The sequence below is a fragment of the Phragmites australis genome, chromosome 11 (genome assembly GCF_958298935.1).
Source record: "Phragmites australis chromosome 11, lpPhrAust1.1, whole genome shotgun sequence".
In the NCBI taxonomy this organism is placed as follows: domain Eukaryota; kingdom Viridiplantae; phylum Streptophyta; class Magnoliopsida; order Poales; family Poaceae; genus Phragmites; species Phragmites australis.
The window spans coordinates 11722769-11739042 of record NC_084931.1 but is presented as its reverse complement, the minus strand read 5'-3'; the positions used below and the strand labels follow the sequence as shown (position 1 = coordinate 11739042).

Here is a 16274-nt window from a genome sequence, read left to right as displayed (position 1 = left end):
CCTGTGCACAGAGAGAGAGAGAGAGAGAGAGAGTTGAGTGGGGAACGGCTTGGGGCGGGGAGCAGGCTCGGCTGGGTGGGCCCACCTTGCGGCGGGTCAAGGCAGGAAGGGGCCGGCTCAGCCTAATGGGCTAGTGGCGGGGGGGGGGGGGGAGGGAAGAGAGGGGCGCGGCCCACGTGTAGGAAAGAAGAGAGGTGGGCCGGGGAAGAATTCGGCCCTGAATGTTTTCCGATTTTTGAAATGTTTTTCTTTTTAGATTTTTGCTTCAAATTCAAAAGGGGTTTTAAACGAACAACTTCTAGCGAGTTTTTTAAAACTTTTTCCACACATAAAAACCTATTACAACTATGACGGCATGAATGCAACAAACTTATATAACCTATGTGAATTTAAATTTAGAAATTAATTTCTTCTAAAGAACAAAATTGCAACACCTATTAAATTTCTAGCAAAATTTTATAAAACTAATGATTGGGATAGTAGTCATGACCTAATTGAATGAATATGTCAACTCTCCTTGAACTTGTTAACCTTATCATTGTTACCCTAGGCTGTGGGTTGACATGATAATTTCACTTGGGTAGAACCGGACTAAGGTGCAATAGAAATGCTTAGCTCTACTGTCTACGGTAATTTATTTGGTTGTCACACTATCACTTGGGATATGAAAAGATTTGTTAAAAATAGTTAAGCCGTTGTTTTGAGAAATTGAGTTGTTGTTCATATTCGAGCAGGTTTATGTCAATGTGTGTCAGAAGGTGAGCGTCGTCTCACAGAAGAATGTATAGGTGGAGACCTGCTAATGTTATATGAGGACCACTACCTTGTACCCGAAACTAAGGGATCAGTACAACCACATGTGCCGATATGGATGACGGCCCTAGCTTATTAACCTGGATAATTCTACCCTTGCTTCTTGGGAGTTTGGTGCATATGTGCGGGTAATCCACGAGGTGGGTGTATCCGAAGGAACTCCCATGGCTATATGCGTGGGATCAAAGTTTGCCGACACAACGATTAATACCCTCTGGACTAGTGGGACCCAACATACAGGAGGTGGGGTACTTAGTTTAAAAAGTAAAGGAGGGATTAATATTAATTGGGAAGAGCAAGGGTTAGGATTAAACGGTGTAACGGCTTTGTCATGACGCCCTATGTACACCCAACGTGTAGAGTGTACGGTATCAACGGGTACCACCAAAGGGAAGTTCATGTCGTGTGGGTAAAGTGTACTCTGCAGAGTAATAAATATATAGCCGAGCTCGCGGTCAATAGCCCCTTAGGAAAGGCTGCATGATTTAGATTATTTGTTTTGGGATGTGGGGTTTCACTTGTAGGCACTAGTGTGAGTTTTGTGTATGTCTAGATGGAGAAACGATCTTCATGGTCTGTGGTGGACATGAAGCTATTATTGTTCATTTATTTGCTTTGTTATTTATTTTATGCTCTTTAAATTATGTTGCGAATCTATTGTTATGTGTACTTTCCAAATTGTCACTGCATTTATGCAAAACTATACATGTTGACCATCCTTCAATTCAACCTTCATCTATTTTATCATTGCAATAGATATATCTTGCCTCCTGAAGTTGGTTATTCAGAAATAATGTCAAGAAATCAGGAAAATGATGATAACGGGTCTTTCTAGGATTCAACTCCCAGTCGGTTGCCTGTGGGCAGGATTGTGGCACACCCGTTAGATATTTGAATCTATTTCATTGTGTTTTTCTGTTGCATATCTTTTTACATTGTATACCGGTTGGTCATATTGTTGTAAATTTAATGCAATTAAACATATTCACCTTGTAAAATGTATGGATGTGATATCACTGTTGTAACCGTGTGTACTTGCTACTGATCATGGGACAAGTACAGTGAAAACATGGAGTTTTGGGTAATCTAATTACCCGGGGCGTCACACCTAGGGTGCTTAAGTGTACAAAGATAGGGTCTTTTGTGAAAATAGGAAGTCTAGGGGCTATTTTGAAAAGTTACAAATTAATAGTAATATTAGGAATTATTTTTATATTGAAAAACATCTTTTATTGTGTGGCTAGATGACTAGGCTCACATGTCAGCAAAACGCTGATGTGGCGGCTAACAAGGCTCGGTGACCAGGCAGGTGAGGTTGAAAAGGGTTGATTGGTTAAGTGGGCGACATGTGGCGAGATCTGATTGGTGGCTGAAGGGGTATGCTTCAATCTAATCGGGGCCATGTAATCTGGATCTAACGGCTGAGGGAGAAGGGGGTTGCCGAAGAGAGGAGGAACGACAGAGCCGAAGGGCTGGCGGCGATGCACTCACCAGGGAGTGACCTGAAACACGTTTCGGCTCACTGACGACGATGACGAGTGGTGGAGCAGAACCAGTAGAACCCAGGGATCTCATTTTGGCACTTACCGAGGATAGGGAGACACCGGAAGAAGGTCGGTGATGGTAGGGGGCGGCGGAGCACACAGGTCTTCATCGGTGAGGGGTCTCCAGTGGTCTATCGGCGACGGTGAGGACTGGAGGAGCTTCAGTGAGGGCACGTGTGTCCAAATATGGCTTCGGCTGACGTTGATCGCCTCTGGAATGGTGCAATGGCGAGCTCAGCTAGATGCAGCGACAATGGCAGCAGTGGAGCTTCGGTCTCGATGAAATGCTGGACTCGGCGAGTTTGCTTGGGGAAAACATGAGGGGGTCCTAGGTGCGTAGATCGGTGGCAAAAGAGGCAACGGGGAGGCTCAGGACTCCAAAATGGCAGCAGATTCCCCATCGAACTTGGCGCAGAGGCGTTTCTCGACTCGAAGATGATGGATCTAACTGGTGGGGTCCACTTGTCGGTGGCTCGGGCGAAGGCAGACTCGGCGTAGGCATCTTCAACGGCGGGAGGCTGACGCTAGGCTAGAGCGTGAAGCTAGGCCGGCTCGGGTGTGCTAGCGCGACCCAAGTGGAGGAAGGAGTGGGAGGGGGAGGGCTGAGCTGGGCGGGCCCAGAGGTTGAAGGAAAGGAGGGAGAGGTTGGGCTGGTAGAAGATAGGTTTATCTTTTCTAATGTTTTCCTTTTCTTTTTTCAAAATCCTTTCAACTTCTCATTTCTACTCTTTTTTCTTATTCTATTCTAAAGCAAACGATTCAAACAAAGCCAAAGAAAAACCCTAATTCCTAACTTTAGCATGAATGCATCCAACCAATAATAATCCTAATTCAAATTTAAATTTGAATTTAGAAAATAGGCTTTTTCCTATTCTAATTATTCAATCTAGCATCTAATCTTGGAAAATTTGGAAAATTGAGAAAAGTGAAAATCAGGATGTGACAGATCTACCACACTTAAAGGAATCTCGCCCTCAAGATTCAGGCAGATCGAAAAGGAGTTAAGGGGAATCTGGTCTTCAAATTATCTTCTGGCTTTCCAAATCACTTTTTTCCCTTATGGGTTGATCCCATTGCATTGACATACCCTGATCACTTCGCTTTTGACAGCTTCCTCATCTGCTGGTTGACCTTGGTAGGCCTTCTTATTAGGAGACTTGCTGAGGTATATCCTAATTCCATAAAAAGGGTACTTGTCCTCGACAGTCACTTCTAGGATCGAAGTATAACTTATGAATACTGTTCTTCCTTTAGCTCACCTTACTTACTCCATCGAACTTGGCTAATCAGTCCATTCCAAGCATGACATCTATACCCTTAGATTCCAAAACAATAAGATTTGCTGGAAAGTCTACCTCCCTTATTTTAAGTCTCATTCTATGATACATATATTTTGTAGCTATGAAAGAATGTGAAGCTCCAGAATCAAATCAAACTAATGCGAGCTGGGAGTTGTCAAGGGACATACCGTACTCTATATCTTCAGCATCTTGAGCTTCTCCTGCGGTAACATAGTTGACCTTCCCACGGACGAAGTTCTACTGTCCACGGTTGTTCTGAGTGGGGGCCTAATTTCCATTACGTGCTACGGATTGAAAGTGAGTAGACTTCAGAGTATTAATGTTGGTCAGTCCTGGATACTTCTTAGGACACATATTCACATAATGTCCTTCTTCTCCATAATGGAAACATCTCTTGCCCGAGGCAGGAGTAGCTGGGCTATTCTTGACTTGAGGAGTGGCTGGTGGATTGGAGTGTTGAATAGGGGCTTGAGACTGAATCCTGTCCTGTTCTAGTTGTTGGAATTAAATATAGGACCTTGCGAAGGAGCTTGAGTTGTCACATGGGAATGTGTGTTTCTTCCTTATCCTTGAAATGGCATCTTCCTCTTCTTCTCATCTAGCTGACGGTGCTTGTGACCATAGCTTAGAAATTGGTGAACTCTTGGGGATGTAGGGCATACTCAATGGCATCATTCAGACCTTCTAGAAAACGTTCATGCTTCTTCTCATCTATATCTACTTCATTTGGGGCATACCTAGACAACTGAGTAAACTTGGTCACATTTCCCTTACAGTCATTGATCCTTGCTTCAAGTTCATGAATTCTTCTTCAGACGAACATATCCTGATGACACATGATGAGTGCGGAAATTGGATTTGAACTCCATCTAAGTGAAAGCTGCTAAGTTTTCATGCATGGCACAGTATGCTTCGCACCAGTCCAAAGCTTGACTGGCGAGTTGGTGCAACTTGTAGCTTCCTTTCTATGTCCTTCAGCCAATCATCTGCAAACATAGACTCGACTACATGACTAAACACTGGGGGCCGAGTTCTCTTGAATTCTCCAAGTCTTGATAGTTGGTGTGGTGGAGGAGCATGATTTGATTGTGAATGCTGCAAACACTATGGTTTGAACTAAAGCTTGTAAGAGGTGAGTCTGCATAGCCATCTATTGTTCCAGGGTCGTTGGAGGAGACGGGGTTGGATTCTGGTTATTGTTGTCCTCATAGCTGTCATTGATGTTCCTTCTTGTGTTAAACATCTGGTCGGAGTTGGAAAGAGATAAGAATAGGTAAGCGAGATTGGAAAGGATTCTAGCTAAGGGAAACCTGACTATATTATATTATATAGATATTAAAGATGTGAATGTGGATAAGGTGCCAAAGCATTCCATAGAACACATCAACACTCAAACAAAAATCCAAATCACATACTTAGCACCATAACAATTCTCACACTACCATTATGATCCTTAACGATTACATCGATGCGCTATTCTAGTGGAACTAAAACAACGCTACTAAAAAGACTCTACTGCTGGGGCTCCTCTCTAATGCGGGATCCTAAGAAAGAATCGACTGATCCTTCTTCTTCTACGGTGGGGGCTTTGAGGCACGTTCTCTTCCGTGGGGGTGGATCTCCTATCTTCAGTGTTGTGGTACATGATTCCTTCTTGTAGTGAAGGGCCTTCAACTTCATCATCAGGAATTTCATACGATGTAGAGGCATCAAGTGGGATCCTCAAGAGCATCCTTCTCAGCGAAGCAACCAGGATGACTAAAACTTTTGAAAGGGGGAGAATTGGAAATTGTTTGAACAAAATGAATTTCCATAGGCAAGTAAGGAGAGAAGTTGTGAGGTTAGGAAAGCACGAGGACGGATCTTTTTCAAAATAGGCTTTTAAAATATGACCTTATGGCATGACCATTCTATCTAGGCTTGCGCTCCTACAGTCAACCTGTCTTTGATATCATCTCTATCACACCCGGTTTTAACGGATAAAATCAAGTACGGCTTATGTGTGCCAAAGAAGTTCATCATACATAAGGACATCATAGGTGAAGTAACAAAAGCAATACATTAACTTACAACCGTTAAACTTTTACATTAAAGACTTCACCTAAACAACTCTATTAGCTAAACAACAGCAGATTAAACGACAATAGCAAGATGAAAGCATCGGCAACCAAGCACTCCACAAGCACAGACCGGAAGACACAATCCTAGAACACTAGGTCGTCATCTTGGAAATCTTGAAAGTCCTCCACTGAGCAGCATATGTATTGTAGGAGATAGCAAGGGTTAGCACATGGAATACTCAGCAAGTATGGTAAAGTAATGATATGCAGGCTTTTGACAAGAATATGCTGACACATGGTATATTTGCGTAAATGTGAGTTAAAAAATAGTAATATACTAGTTACATGCATGTGCGTTGCAACAGAAAACAAATATTTTCACATAAGATACTATAGTTGAATGGGTGGAACATTTACCAAGTAACTGGGCCAATATATTCCAGCAAACCAATTACATAGAAAGTTGGAATCGAGGTGAGCTACTCTAGTGATCCATGAGGTTTTTGTGGGCTGCAATTGGACGAGCATGGGAGCAAGAAAATAATTGGCTTAGGAGAGATCCCTTTTCTGTGTGAATTAATCCAGCATATTTGAAGAAGAATGAAAAGGGTTGGCTAACCATGGTAATGCAGCTAGAGGAATGACAGAGATCTAAGTAATCGGTGCTTATTGCTCCAGAGATATAAGTAACCGATGCTTATTGCTAGCTAAGCTCTTGTATTGCTTGTATTCAATGTGTTACAGTATATACCAACAAGGCAATGAGCTATGTACAGGTACCAGCAAGTGACATGAATAACTTCTATATGCTATTCAAGTGATGATCCACACTCCTTAGGTACATGGAAGGAAATAGCAAGGTTCTCATTAGAAAAAATATAGGTCTAAGGTCTACACGAAAGTCGACATACATTGCACTTCCAAGTACTTAGGTAACAAGCAGGAGAATAATGCAGATTAGAAAGAACGAAACAAATAATTCATAATGACATAACGACCACACAGCTTTAACAATTTGATCAGGACAAATAAAATCATTTTACAGCTTGGAATCTTGAATCTATCAGCTTTTCACTTTCTCCCTTTCTATTGCTGCCTCACGCTCCCTTCTTTGTAGTACCATCTACATTACAACTGAGTTACTGTACCCATATCAAACACAACTAAGTGTAATCATATCAAACATAATTGATCTACTCTCACGTTGGACTCCCTATCATTACAAATGGATGAGAAACAGAAAACAGAAAACTCTTGTGAATACATGACTAATTTTGAGAGTTGTTCAGAAAACCAGATCCAATAGCCCATGCGCTTCAGTCCTCTCAGCACTTCCTAAAGCAAGTCCTGACAGTAGCAAGTGTACAGGAACGCATGTAGCAATGGTCACGTGTGTTGCAACGGAAACCTATATACAACGCAAATGGATGAAGGACCATGTGTGCGATCGGATGGCGATGCTCCGTGCAAGCAAGCAGGGGCGATCGCACGGGCGATCCTGCATCCAGTCGACCGACTGTGTGCAGTATATAAGACCGGCTAAAGTACCAGTGGACAAAAGATGTTCTGAGAGACTTTATAGTTTGTAAAGGGAATGCCAAATAGCATATATCCGAATGACAATACAGACCATTGATCAGTTGAGCCATAAGCATTGTCTTACAGATAGCAATCCAGTGAATTATTGACAGATAAAGTCGAAGGAACTGGGAATTGATATAATTCATATCAAATAATTAATAGGAGAGATCTCGTAATATTATACAGCTGACATGTTCAAGTGAAGTCAGAAGATATCAAAAGGTTTGTAGAAAAGAACCAAGGAATTACTTACAGCAGCTACTTCAATATTTCCTTGTGATAGGCTGCCTTTTCTCAAACCTTGCCAAGAGCTCTAGATGTCATAGACCACTCCTTTAAATCCAACCTTTTTACTGAAGTATATGAGAATAAAAAGAAAAATGGAAAATCAAATCCGAGATTAATCTTTAGAAGCTGAGGTACAAATGCACATTGAAACCAGCTTTGAGTAAAAACAATGATAAGTGGACATAAAAGGCTTATAGTTTTTATTACAACTGCATAGAAACAACACCTTATGACAGCACCACATTGTCTTTATTTCAAGTGTCATAAGCATTCCTCTTGGCCTTTAGCAAAGTTCTAATTTGCATTTGGTGCAATGTGCTTTAAATTTGTGAGGTATCCAATCAAGCATCTAGCCCAAATGCACTTGCATGAGGCCTTACAAATCTAATTTGAATGTTTGGAAAAAAATTTGAATCAAGATATCTTCAAATGCATATGATACTATAGGATTAAATTAACCACTGCCTAGCTTTCCCATGGCCTTTCAAATCCAATTTGATTATGTTATTTAATTGAACCCCACGACAAGTTGCACCAATATAATAATCAAGAATGAGCCTCATACCATGTTTTGCAAGCTTGCATTTTCTGCTACCAACCTCTTCTCAGCATATGCTATTTGAAATAAAGAAACAGGTGTCAGGCATCAATCATGACATCACCTGTGGAAAATTACTCAGCATACAAAAGCCAAGTAAAAACTTGCATTCTGCAAGTGCGTGCCAGGGAGTGTGCAAGGGGGAAATCCTCCTTTGAATAAAATGCAGTCGTGAAGGGAGATAGAAACTATGAAAAATTTCTCCCTTTTTTCCTACTTATGTTATGCAGCAACATCGCCATTTCTCCACTCAGCAGGATGTCATTTGCATTGTGTTTATACACTGATAGCGAACGGAACCAAGATGACAACACTAGCATACCTCTATTGAACCCAAGACAAGATGTTCTGCTCGATCACAGAGGAATCACCCGCGAGGTGAGCAGCAGCTGGCAGGGGTGGTCTTAACATGGGGCATCGGGTTCAGTTAAACCCCCTCATGAAAAACCTTGGGTACCAATTCCTGTGGTGTCAGCTGAGATTGATTTTGCTCCCCGAAGAAGAAGAACCTAACCGAGCCATGGATGAATGGATTGCAGGATTGTATTAGTAAGGTAGCACGCACAATCTCAAGGAGAACCGGAGAAAAACATTCCCGCATAACAAAAATGAACTTTTAGAACAATGCATCACAGCAAGCTAGGGTTTACTTACCAGCAAAAGACGAAATCACCACTCGTGGAGAGAAGGATAAGGTGGGAGGAGGCCTAGCTTTCTGCGTCCGGTCGCCGGTGGTGAGGCGCAACACACTTATTGAGAGGAAGGATGGAACAAGTCCAGGTCTGTGATAGGAAGAATTTGGGGAGAAATCAGCAAAGAAAGAGGGAAAAAAAAGAAGAATGTGTGAGTGCTTTGAATCTTGGGGGAGAAATCAGAGAAGCAATCTGCAGCAGGGAAAGATGAAGGGATCTGGTGCTGGGTCACCCTCGCCAGGGAAGGACGCACGGATATGGGCCAATGACGAGAGGTGCACCGCTGTCCACCAGATCGAATGGTAGGGTTGTGCTTGCCGGTGCACGAGGAAGGGCTAGTGATGGGAGGTGCGCCGTCGCCTGCTGGATTGAGCGCATCCCTGTTTGTCTCCTAGCGGATTTGCACCACTGTCATGCTTGGTGCGGGATCTAGGGTTTAGGGCGTCGTCGTGGAAGGTCGACAGCTCCCAATTCTCGTCGCTGGCGGAGGCTTGGCTCCGCTCATCACCTCCTTGGTAGGGGCTGAACCGATTGGGGACCTAACCTCCTGTGGGCGCGAAAAGGTTGGGTTCATGTGGCGCTTGATCCGGTGACACGGTAGGTGGGGGAGATGAATCAGCGGCAATAGCACAAGAGCGAGGAAGAGGCGAGGTGGTGCATGAGCGAGTGGAGAAGAAGAATGTGGCGGTGGCAATTTCTGGGAGGAGATCGATTAGGAGGAGAGGCAGTTGGGTGGGCAGAGGAAGACGTGGGGGGTGACGAAGGGCAGACGGTGATGCTTTGTGCGGGCGCGATCGGATGATGATCTTTCGTGCAGTAGTCCAACTGTTGGCTGGCAATACACCCATTAGAGCTTTTTTAAGTAGGAGATAATTGAAAAGCATTAAACAGTTGTTAAGTGAATTGAATGTGTCCCATATAACCAACCAACCAACCTAGTACTTCCCGTACTATAACCAAAACCATAGCCATAACCACAACCATTCCCATACCCAAAATCAACTAATCATGTGAGGATCCAAGTCTCTCATGACCGCGAGCACGGCTGATATATCAGAATTTACACTCTGCAGAGGTTGTACAACTTTCTCACGAGTCGTGATTTCATCACCTGCAAGCAAATGACCAAAGTCTCCATGTTGCAATGCTGTTCAAGCACTATACACATGCCAGTGGTGTGTTGCTAGGAGATCACTATGAAACCTTTACAAAGAATCCTCCCAGTATGTGTTACCAACACTCTAGGTTTCACCACCAGGTGTCTAGAAATCTAGGACACTTGCCTTCTCCTTGCTTCTGCTCATTGTATCCTAGCTCTTGATCTTGACATTCCTCAAATTGATCCAGGACGTTGTCGACTAATCACACAATTACTAGCAAAACACACAAATAGAATACACTAAGAACAGAGCACAAAACAAAAGAACAGCAGGACAAAACCTATCTAGAAAGATAGAGCTTGGAGAAATGAATATAACTGCGCAAGAATCTCTCAAAACGAAGCTACGGCAAAAACGTTATGAAGCTTTTACAAAACAAGGGCCTTTCTGCAAAAAGGTCAGGGTTAAAAACCTAATTTACTAAAGTATAGGGAGTTTTCTATGAAAAGGTAGGACCTAAAATATTTAAAAGTCTAAGGGTTTTATTGTAAAAACTCAGGGCCTAAACTATATTATTAACAAACCTAGGGTGCTTCATGTGTAAAAATATAGTGTCTTTTTGTGAAAACAAGAAAGTCCAGGGGCTATTTTGTAAAATTACCAATTAACAAGAATATTTGGAATTATTTTTATATTGAAAAAATCTTTTATTGCATGGCCAGATGACTAGGCTCACACGTGGGCTACACATCGGCAAAACGCTGATATGGCGGCTGACAAGGCTAGGTGATCAGGCAGGTGAGGTGGCAAAGGGTTGACTAGGTTAAGTGGGCGACATGTGACGATATCTGATTCGTGGCTGAAGGTTTATGCTTCAATTTAATCGGGATCGTGCAATCTGGATCTAACAACTGAGGGAGAAGGGGGCTGCCGGAGAGAGGAGGCACAGTAGAGCCGAAGGGCTGGCAGCGGCACACTGGTCGGGGAGTCGCCGGAAACATGTTTTGGCTCACCGACGATGACGACGAGCGGTAGAGCAGAACCAGTAGAACACGGGGACCTCGTTTTGGCGCTTACTGAGGGCAGAGAGACATCGAAAGGTGGTCGGCGACGGTAGGGGCGGTGGAGCACATGGGTCTTCGTCGGCGAGGGGTCTCCGATGGTCTATTGGAGACGAAGAGGACCAGAGGAGCTTTAGCGAGGGCACGCGCGTCCAAATATGGCTTTGGTCAGCATTGATCGGCTCTGGAACAGTGCAACAGCGAGCTCGGCTAGATGCGGTGGCAATGGTAGCGGTGGAGCTTCAGGTCTCGGTGAAATCGCGCTCGATGAGTTTTCTTGGGGAGAACATGAGGGGGTCTCATGTGCTAATATAGCCAGCAAAAGAAGCAATGGGGAGGCTCAAGATTCCAAAACGGCAGTGGATTCCACATCGGACTCGCCGCAGTGGTGTTTCTCAACTCGGAGACGATGGATCTGACCGGCGGGGTCCACTTGTTAGCTGCATGGGCGAAGGCGGACTTGGCGTGGGTGTCTTCAACAGCCGGAGGCTGGCGCTAGGCTAGAGCGCGGAGCTGGGCCCGCTCAGGTGGGCTGGCGTGACCCAGGTGGAGCAAGGAGCGGGAGGGGGAGGGCTGAGCTTGCTCGGCCGAGAGGGAGAAGGAAAGGAGGGAGAGGTTGGGCCAGTAGAAGATAGGTTTTTCTTTTCTAATCTTTCCTTTTCTTTTTTCTAAGTCCTTTTCAACTTCTCAGTTATAATCTTTTTGCTAATTCTGTTCTAAAGCAAACAATTCAAACAAAGCCAAACAAAAACCCTAAATGCCTAACTCCAGCATGAATGCATCCAACCTATAATAATCCTAATTCAAATTTGAATTTGAATTTAGAAAATAGGCTTTTTCCTATTCTAATTATTCAATCTAGCTTCTAATCTTGGAAAATTTTAGAAAATTGACAAAAGTGAAAATCACAGTGTTACAACTTAGCAATCAAAAAAATCTTAGGCCTCACTTCATCCGTTGAAAAAATCAACAAGATAAAGTTTGACCTTCAAATGACCGATGAAAGGTATTGAGGAGTCTTCCCTTCTAAGATGGTCACACCCTCATTAGTAAAAGGGAAATTATAGCCTATTTCATAAAGTTATGATACTTAAAAAAAATTATAGCTAAGTAATTTAACTAACAAGACATTTGAGGTAGAATGATCATTGGAGATAGCAATTTTACCTAAACCAATTACCTCTCCTTTTCCATCATCTCCAAATACAATGTTCTCATATGATCCTCCATTTTCTTCAAATAATGAGAACATGCTCTTATCTCCAGTCATATAGTTGGTGCATCCACTATCAAGCACCCAACTTGATTCATCGGAGGAGTATGCATGTGAAACAAATTATGCTTTTGCTTTAGGTACCTAAATTTGTTTGAGTCCTTTCACGTTAGTCACAAGAACTTTTGGCACTCACATATTCCTTTTCACAACTTAATCTTTTGTGCGAACACCAACATATACAGCAACCACTTTACCACGGTGGTTTCTCTTAAGCATATAAGAGGCATAAAAAGTAGCTTCACGTGTATGGCCTTGAGATTGCTTGGCTTGTGTGGTGAGATCAACTTGCTTGCCTCCCTTGATGAACTTGAGGCACTCCTTGCCATTTATCACCACAGGCTCACTTGGCTTGCTCATATGCATGTCAAAGCCAAGCTCCTCTCTTTTTCTTGTTGTCCTTGATCTCAATGGTCTTCTATAGGGCATCCTTGGATTTGTATGTCTTGAAACACCTATACTTAACTAAAGCATTTAGCCTCTCATTTTCCTTTGGTAATACTTGGAAGGATTGAGTATTAGTAGCAGAAGCATTTATATCAATATTATAGCAACGAGAGTAACCGTAACTAGTGGATGCATTAAAGAGTAATGTTGCATCGTTAGAGGAAGAAGTGCTATTCCTAAGGGCATCAAATTGCATTTCAAGAGCTTTATGATTTTCATCAAAAAAATTAAAATTCTCTTGAAGTGTGGCATTGCTACCCTCTAGACTAGTAATTGAGGTATTGGCCAAATCAAGATCTTTGGTCAATTTCTCAACTTCCTCCTTCTCTTTAGAAGGGAGCTTCTCGAGTTCAAGATTTCTCTCCTTTTCAAGGATGAGAAAGTCCTCTTGCTTCTTGAGAATCTTCTCTTGACTCTCTATTGTTTTCATTAGTTCTTTCATTTTAGACATGGCATTTTTACTTAGACCTTTAAGCAAAGATTCACAACCACTATCACTATTGCTATCTAGAAGCTTGGGTTGTATTTTTACCTTGCGCCCTTTTGCCATAAGACACTTGGGAGTGTCGTCATCGTTGCTCATGTCATTAAAGAGTGACTTTATTGGTGTAGAGGAGCAGATGGTAATAGTGGCAACCCTTCCATCATCAGAGTCAGTGTCGAAGTTAGAGTCCCACACCTCGCCAATGTGAGCTTGACCCGAATAGATCTTCTTGTGGGTCTTGTACTTGTCTTTCTTGTAAGGCTTGCTCTTCTTTTCTTCCTTGTCTTTGTTCTTCTTCTTTTTAGGACACTCGGCAATGAAATAGCCAACTTCACCACACTCATATCAAGCTCTCTTGGATTATCATCTTTTGTACTTGTCTCTCTCGTACTGCTACAGCCACTCTTCTTCTTGAATTTCTTGAACTTCCTTACAAACAAAGCAATTGCTTCATCATCGGAGCTCTCTTCTTTACTTGAGCTTAATTCTTCATCTTGCTTGCTCTTGCTTGCCTTCAATACTACTTCTTTTTTCTTGGAGGTTAAGCTTGCTTGACAAGGTTCTTGACTTCATTGGCTTCCTCCTCTATAAGCTCGTGAGCAAGAATTCTTCCAAGCACATCACTTGGTGTGAGTCTCTTTTAATCCCTTCTCTCATGGACGAGTGTTACCAAGATGGAATTCCTTGGTGCGAAGGCTCTTAGCGATCTTCTCACCACCTTATGGTCATCTAGCTCTTCACTTACAAGCCATCTAATCTTGTTCACTAGCACCATCATGCGGTTATACATTGCTTGAGGGGTTTCATCATCCTCCATCACAAGTCTTCCTAATTTCTGTTCAAGCAACTCTACCTTTGACTCTCTCACACTTGTGGTGCCTTCATGAGCGGCTTGGAGTGTGTCCCATTTCACTTTGGCCTCCTCAAGCCCGTCCACCTTATTGAACTCTTCGGGGCTCAAAGTACCATGCAACACACTTGCGGCTTGTGCATTACGGTGAACTCTTTGGGCTCTTCGAACTTTTCTTATCGGATGTAGATATCTTCAAACTCTCCGTGCGGTGAAGCCTTGTAAGAGATTAGGCTCTTCAAACTTTTCGCCCCGGATGTCAACATCTTTAAACTCTCCAAGCAGTGAAGCCTTGTAGGAGACTAGGCTTTGATACCAGTTGAATGTACGAGATATTGCCTAGAGGGGGGTCAATAGGTGTTCCTGCAAAATAAAAAACTTCACAGCGGATTAACAAAATCCGAATATTTTGGGTTCAATCTGGAACTTCCGGGTTCCAGAAGTTTTGAGCTCAACCCGGATATTCCAGCTGGAACATGAAATTGAAAAATAAGAACACCCCAAAAGTCTCAAGCTCAACTCGGATATTTTGAGTGGAACACAAAATTGAAAAATAAGAACACCTAAGAAATTCTAGATGATTCTATGTGTTACCACAGGTTCCAAAGGATGTGTAGAGGTTTTTTAACATAACACCTACAGAAACAAACTCAGAAACACATAGATTGGGCAAATCACCCAAAAGTCAACTAGAATAAGAATGAACTCAAGAATGCAAAGGAGACACAAATTTGTTTTCCGAAGTTCGGATCCAAAGATCCCACGTCTCCGTTGAGGTGCTCACAAAGCACCATGTCTCTTTCGACCCTTATCTTCACCAAGTGACCATGAAGATCAAGCTTGGGCTTACTCGATTGTCATCTTCTCTTGTGGAGGTGATGATGACCTTCACAAAAATCCCGTGGCACTCCACAATCTTAGGTGCTCACCATGCGATATCTAGCCATCTAGGAGGATGAATCTCCAAGAGTAACAAATGCAACTCGATCAGCTTGATGATGAACTCAAGTGCTCGAATATTTGAATGTGGCTCACTAGCACTCAATCCCATGCTCTTACACTTAACTCTCAAATCCTTGCAAGAATTGATGCCAGGAGTGGGGAGAGCTATTGAATGGCTTTAAAATCTTTTGTCTCTTGGTTGTTCAGCAGCAAAAGAAGGGAGGGGGTGAAGGGGTATTTAAACCCTTCCCCCCAAAACTTGTCATTATGCAGCCTTTTGTATTAACCCAGAACTTCTGGTTTCAACTCGGAACTTTCGAGTTGGCACGAGACTTAGCACTAGAGGACCAACCCAGACACAACATAGAATCTGGAAGTTCTAAACCAACCTGGAACTTCTGGATCCAGATTAGAAAGGAACCCGAGGACCCCTAGCAGGAACTCAATCTAGAGGTTCCGGCAACCCAAAACTTCCAGGTCAACCCGGAGCTCCACTTGGAGGTTCCGGCTACCCGGAACATCTAAGTTGCACCCGGAACTTTTGGGTACACAGAGCAACTTTGAAAAAACAGTGTTCTTAGGGTGATTTGTGTCTCTCATCTTTAGGTTAGAAAGGTTACTTTGAGCATTGAGACACGTTCAAGACTATCTATACGCATCCCTCTTGATAGTCTGGTATATCTATACTCCAATTCAAAAATAAAATCAATTTAAATCTAATGAGTAACTACGTGCTGCTTCTCTTTTCTTTTTAGGGACACCAACACCTTTTAGATGTTCAATCGGACTAATACCTGTCCGTAACCTCATTAATCTTATTAATCCCTTAATCGTTTGTTATCAATTATCCAAAACACACTTAGGGGGCCTAGATGCACTTTCAATGCCATCCAAAAGCTATAGCCTCTGTGGTTGCTCCAACGTGGACTAGAGGTGACGTTTATGCCATTGATACCACGAGCTAAAAATCTCTGATACCAAGTTTGCTATCTCTACCTTCTTTATGTTTCCGCATTTACATACTTGCAACCTACCTTTGCATGTTTACCTTCCTAGAGTAGTTTGCTAGGATTGGATATAGGTTGCAAACCTTTTTAAATGGTAGAGTAGACATACTAGATTAACCTAAAGCACATTTAGATAGAAATTGATATAGTTTTATCTTGTGACGCTTTTAGAGCCGATTCCATTAAGGTGTCCTAATTCGCCCCGCTCTCTCTTAGGATGTCACTGATTCCTA

At 42.7% G+C, this 16274-nt stretch overlaps 1 long non-coding RNA gene across 1 annotated transcript; it reads right to left on the bottom strand.

Moving 5' to 3' along the window:
- Positions 1-7547: 7547 nt before the first annotated feature.
- LOC133884356 (uncharacterized) lies at positions 7548-8692 on the bottom strand. The gene is made up of 3 exons (XR_009903091.1): positions 8508-8692; positions 8153-8202; positions 7548-7652 (listed from the first exon to the last, which is right to left on the bottom strand). It is a non-coding gene; the product is annotated as an uncharacterized LOC133884356 (long non-coding RNA).
- Between the last annotated feature and the right edge of the window lie 7582 nt (positions 8693-16274).